The 6745-nt window shown below is 35.1% G+C and overlaps 1 non-coding gene across 1 annotated transcript; it reads left to right on the top strand.

Annotated features, from left to right (window-relative positions):
• Window positions 1-5446: 5446 nt before the first annotated feature.
• On the top strand, window positions 5447-5553 carry LOC121219765 (small nucleolar RNA R71). Its single transcript, XR_005916656.1, has one exon. It is a non-coding gene; the product is annotated as a small nucleolar RNA R71 (small nucleolar RNA).
• Window positions 5554-6745: the final 1192 nt, after the last annotated feature.

Genomic DNA, 6745 nt, shown 5'->3' with positions numbered 1-6745 from the left:
CGCGCGGATCCTTCCCTGGATCGGGTCACCACGCGGGTTGCTGGGGGTTAATCGGCCAACATGACGCCGTTTAAGGGCCACTGAAGTAGGCCCTAAACGGTGCCGTTTTACGCACTATAAAAGGCCCCCCATAACCCTAAAAAATAGTCTGTTGAAACAGATCCTAGCCTCCACCCTCCTGCTGCTAGACGACTCGACTCCACAGATCCTCCCACCCCAACTCGACTCCGATGACGACGGAACATATGATATTTCCAACTGAATCGATCTATTATAAGCATGGCTTTTGCTAACTGAATCGATCTACTATAAGCATAATATTTGCCACTATATCAAACTATTATAAGCATAATTATTACTACCGTATGGTTTTGTTAAAAGCATATTAAATGTTACTGTATTGATCTGTTATGAGCACGCCATATTGCATTGCATGGGGTGGAACAATATGTACGAATGAAGTATTGACAATTTATCTACATTATTTTGTTGTATATCAATAGCCATAGGTAGAGTCTATCTGCGATGTTCTTTTTGTGTACCCACAGCCATAAGAAGATTCCATCTGCGACGTCTTTCTATGCATCCACAACCCATCAATAGTTATTACTTGCAATCATGTTGTGCATCCACGGCCAGTGGCATATTTTACCTGCATTATTTTGCTGTGTACCCATAAGCAGATTCCATCTACAGTGTTTTGTTGTGTGTACACAACCATTAACAATTTACCTACAAACTTTTGGTGGTTAAGCCACAACTCAATGTGTTGGTGGTTGGAGTTAAGGGGAACTCCCATTTGTGGTGTGTAACGGTGGAGTAAGATCTTTTATATTAAAATTGAAACTGTATAGCATCCGTAAAAAAATGTGCATACAAAACTCAAAATCTTGATACGGTATATATATACATATATATATTGATGAATAATCTGAAAAATTGATATTTTGATATTGCCACTGTAAATTATTTCTGTGTGACATATTTCTGTATGCTTATACTTTTGCACTGACTTTCTTGTGATTGAACTCACATTGAACGTCATAGCTTACTCCTCATTTTAATTTTCTTCTTTATAGATAATCCACCAAGGTAGGACGCGAACGCGACATCCGGAGGGTCTCGACTCAGTTTTATTTGTTCAAATATTTTAGGTTCATTATTTGATATTTTAGATTATTCGAATACTGTAATATTTTATTTAAACTGTGACATGGGACTTGGGTTTTTTTAGGGATTATCCATCATACATGACCTTTAATATTGATTTAGGTTATTAAAATTAGGAAACTTAATTATCTATGCATGAGATACAATCTTTTATTAAAACTAAGGTAGGTGTCAATTTTTTTGCTGTTAAATTATAATTATTTTTTTTGTAATAAATAAATTGGTAATTAACTAAGTTTTCTTCTAAAAATAAAAAAAAGTTGTAAAATGACTATTTTATAAACTCTGATAGCTTATTGGGTCATCTCGGTGGCTAATGTAATATCTCGAATTTGGGTCTAACATCTAGACCAAGTTAGGGAGGTTACATTATAGTGCTGACATGGTAATTAACAACACTAACGTGGCATTCTATGTCGACGACAGTTGCTCAAATCACAAAAAAGAAAAAAAATCAAAAAGAATATTTAATTTTTTACTAGAACGAACCTGGACAAAAGTTTGTCTAGGTTCATTTGTTTCAAAGCTTAATTTCTTTTAAAAAATAAAAATATTTTTTATAAATTTGTAAAAACTTATTAAAATTTATAAAATTTTCAATAAAATTTAAAAATTAATAAAAAAACCATTTAACAATTAAGTCTAGAATGAATCTAGCCAACCATATGCTTAGATTCATTCAAGACAATTTTTATAAATTATATAAAGTTTAAAAATATTAAAAATTAATACTCTTTAAAAATTTATATGTGCATCAATGTTTTAATTCTATTGGTACTTTTAGGATGTATAAAAAGTAAAATATTTTATAAATTAAATATAATTTTATAAATCGTTTGAATATTTTTCTTAAATGTATGAATATATCCAATTATTTAAAAAATTTAGACTATAAAATAATTGATACACTTTTTTAATTGGGTATATTCAACATCAAATGAAGCCAGTGGACGAATCAATCAGAGTAGAGGCAATCCAATAACCCATGCAATAAAAAATCAAAGTCAACATCAACAATTAGACGAAAAATATATAAACTGATATCAAAGATAATATAAACAATAATCATAAAAGAATACTAAAAGAAACAAGACTTAATACTAAAAAGAACCAATAATGAACAATACTAAAAATAATAATATAATAGGAATAATCAATAATAGGAATAATAGTGCAAAGAATGATAGAATAAATAATAAAAATGATCATAACAAGAATAAGCATAATAATAAAAATACAAATAATAAAACTAGTAAAAAAAGGAATAATAAGAAAAATGAAAGGAAAAACAAAAACAATAAATAATAATAAAAAAATCTAAAAAGAAAAGGGAAAGGCAACCAGTGGGGGACCGGCGGTCGACAGTGGGGACTGGAGGGTGGGGACGACTTCACGAGGGAAGTGGCGCACACGAAGGAGACTGGTGGTTCGCACGGCTGTGCGAGAGAGGGAAGGAGCACGAACGGTGGGGGAGTTGTAGTGTTGAAGGGAGAGGGGGAAAAAAAAAATGGAGGGCGCTCAGTGGTGGGGGGCAGGGGTGCAGTGATGTGGCCGATTTAGTGAGAGAAAGGTTTGATGACGGCTAGGGTTTAGACAGTGAATGGAATTCGATGGCATCGGGATGGTGAGGAGTTAGATTGAACGGCAAGGGAGTAAAAGAAATAGAGGACAAAGTGAAAGGGAAAGGGAAGAAAAACAAATTTAGTGTTTGGGTTAAAAATGGGACACGGTCATGTTTAGGCCCGTGTTGGGCCACACGACCGTGTCTGTGGCCCGTATAACTCACTGACTTGTAATTAAATTTGAAAAATTAACTTCAGTATTCACACGACTGTGTGGATCACCTTAGGCCGTGTAACAATCGAATTTGGAAAAATTAAGTCCCAAGACTCACACGACCAAGGACACGCCTGTGTGTCTAGGCCGTGTGACCTACATGGTCATGTCTTCACACCGTGTAACTCACTGCAGAACACTCCCTTGTGCATACGACCTATGACAAGCCCGTGCGTCCAGGCCATGTGTGCTACACTGTCGTGTCGCCAGGCCATGTGACTCACTGTAGAACACTCCTTTGTGCACATGGCCTAGGACACACCCGTGTGTCCAGGCCGTGTGGGTTAAAAACACATTTTTTAATTAAAAAATTAATTTAATTAATTTCAAATTAACATGCACAAAATTAAAAGAATTAGCAAAAATTAAACACTAAGATTGCCTCCCGAGAAGCGCTTATTTAAAGTCTAAGCTCAAATTTACCTTGTATGCGTACGGTTACAGTGGTTCTCGAAGCCAAAACTCCTCTTTCTCGTTATCAATTTTAATACCAAGATAAGGCTTAAGTCGAGTATTTTTTTACCTTAAATGTGTCAAACTCAGAATGTGTTACCTTGACTATACCGTAGGGGAAGACATTCAGTACCATAAATGAGTTCGACCCATTTGACTCAAGTTCCAAAAGAGAGATTCGTGGATCCAATTTGTCTAGCAGTACTTTATCATCAACCTTAAATTGGTTCGCTTTAATCGCATGCTCATCATGGCGTCGCTTTGGCTCTACATCATGTTTTCTCGATTTCTCGTCAACATACGTTCGCTACTCATCTAGTTTATCGAGTTGCACCATTCGCTTTTCATAAGTTGTTTTGTTTCTGTCACCTTGACTAAAATATGGCTCCAACACATTTTCTCAAGGGATTTCCTACAAAGAGGGTTGAGCCATGTGGTTACTAACATTAACAGAACGTTTCATATAATCTCGCTCACTAGAGACTCTCACAGAATCACGTGCTTGGAGAGTAATTTTTTCGTCGCCTACACGAAGCACAAGTTCACTCGTACCAACATTAATAATAGTCCCTACAATGGCTAAGAAGGGTCAACCTAAGATCAAAGGTACCTCACTATCCTCATCCATGTCTAACACAATAAAGTAAACGGGAAATATGAATTTATTGATTTTAACGAGTACATCCTCAATAATACCCCTAGGATATCTAATGGTTCTATCCGCTAGTTGAACACCCATTCTAGTGTATTTGAGTTTCCCAAGACCAAGTTGTTTAAACAATTTATAAGGCATGACATTAATACTAGCCCCTAAATCAGCCAAAGCATTTTCAATATTTAAATTACCAATGAGACAAGTAATAGTAAAACTCCATGGATCTTTTAGTTTGTTGGGTAGTTTGTTTTAGAGAATGACCAAGCAAACTACATTGAACTCCACAGTCGATGAGTCGTCTATCTTCTTCTTGTTTGTTAACAACTCCGTTAAGAATTTGACATAATTTGGCATCTGCGAAAGAGCTTCAACAAACGATAAGTTAATGTGTAATTTTTTTAGGAGTTTAAGAGATTTATCAAATTGTTCGTTCGTGTGGTCTCCCTTCATCACGTTTGGATATGGAACTTGAGGTTTATATTCTTTGACAATTGACTTTTGTTATTTCCTATCTTCCTCAACCTTATCATTGTTCACCACATCTTCTTGTCTTGGTTTCTATTTAGGTTCAACTAACCCTTCCACGTCTCGAACAGTAATTGTGTGAAGCTGCTCCTTAGGGTTAGGTTCAGCATTGCTAGGCAAGCTACCTTGTAGTCGTTCCAAAATTAGTTTACCAAGCTAACCCATTTAATTTTTGAGTCCTTGAATCGATGCTTGCTGATTTTTCAATGCTGCCTCAGTGTTTTGAAAACGGGTTTCTGACACCGATATAAATTTTGTCAACATCTCCTCAAGGTTTAGCTTCTTCTCTTGCTGATAAGGTTGTTGAAAGCCCGAAGGAGGTTGTGTTCTTTGATTTCCTTGGCCACCCCAAGGAAAGTTGGGATGGTTCCTCTAACCTGCTTTATAGTTATTACTATAAGGGTTATTTTGAGGTCTAGCATTATTACCCATATAGTTAACTTGCTTATTCTCTGTGCTAGGACTGAAGGGTAAACATTCTGATTAGTCATTCCACCTCTATTTATATCGCATTGTATCACTGGATTCACCTGCGTAGAAAAATATAAACTATCAATTTTCTTATTTACTGCTTCCACTTGGTTTGATAACATGGTGACTACATCTAAATTAGAAACACCGATTGCTTTCATTGGTTTTGTCCTCGTGACTTGCCACTGATAATTATTCAGTGCCATCTCCTCAATAAACTCATAGGCTACCTTAGGTGTTTTATTATTCAGTGTACCACCAACTGCTGCATCAATTAACTGCCTTGTTGAGGGATTCAAACAATTGTAAAAGGTTTAAACTTGTAACCATAAAGGTAACCCATGATGAGGACACCTTCTCAATAGATCCTTGTATCTCTTTCATGCATCATATAAAGTCTCTAAATTGATCTGAACAAAATAAGAGATGTCGTTCCTCAACTTGGTCATTTTAGCCAGCGGAAAGTACTTCAAAAGAAACTTCTCGGTCATTTGAGCCCATGTAGTAATGAAACCTTGTGGTAAAGAGTTTAACCATTGTTTTGCCTTGTTCCTCAACGAGAAAGGGAACAACCGTAAATGAATGGCATCATCAATGGCGCCATTAATCTTGAAAGTGTCGTAAATCTCTAAAAAATTGGCCAAATGAGTATTTGGGACTTCATCTTGTAAACCATTGAACTGAACATACTATTATACCATCTAAATAGTGTTTGGCTTCAGCTTGAAATTATTTGCAGCAATGGTAGGTTGCACAATACTCGATTCATCCCCAATCAGAGTAGGCTTGGTATAATCATACATAGTGCGAGGAGTAGGAGCTGCAAGAGGTAGTTGAATATTTTGATTATCACCTATCTCCTCAGTAATATTGTTGTCCTTTTGTTCGTCTACTATATTCTATTGACTCTGCCTTGCTTCTTTACGATTTCTTCGAGTAGTACTTTCAATTTCATTGTTGAAAAGCAATGGTCCCGACGGGTTTCTTCTAGTCATAAACCAAAAGAACTTGTCAAAATCAAACAAACAAAAAATTAAAATGTGAAAATTAAATTAAAAGAAAAATATAAAAATAAAATAAAAATGGCTAAATTAATAGAAATAAAGTGTTCCTAATATTTCAATCCCCAGCAACGGCGCCAAAAACTTGGTGTATCCCGAAACTAACTAAAAATACAACAAAGGTAAGTGCACCTATCGATAAGTAGTATAGCTACAGCGAGTAAAGATATCGTATCCACAAGGACTAAAAGTATTAGTAATTACGGTTTTCCTATTATTTAGTCGACAAATTGGAGTTATTGTTTTAAACTAAGATTACTAAATTAATTTAACTAAAGAACTCAACAGAAAATAAATCAGGAAAATAACTGAATAATAACCAATGAGAGAGACAATAACCAGGAAAGAATCCACCTAGACTTCATCTATTATTATGAATTTGATTTAAACGATTTATTCACTTGGTATCTTGATATGTAGAAATCCCTAAATTATGCTAATATCTCTTTCGAGAATAAGAGCAACTGACTCTAGGTTGATTAATTGAAATCTCTTTCTAATTAAAACCCCTATTATCGCATTAACTTGATCTATGAATTCCCCTATTAGATTTGACTCTAATCTAGTAGATTTA

Source organism: Gossypium hirsutum, chromosome D07, assembly GCF_007990345.1.
Source record: "Gossypium hirsutum isolate 1008001.06 chromosome D07, Gossypium_hirsutum_v2.1, whole genome shotgun sequence".
Lineage (NCBI taxonomy): Eukaryota > Viridiplantae > Streptophyta > Magnoliopsida > Malvales > Malvaceae > Gossypium > Gossypium hirsutum.
The sequence above is the reverse complement of the archived record's forward strand: the minus strand, read 5'-3'. Positions and strand labels throughout refer to the sequence as shown.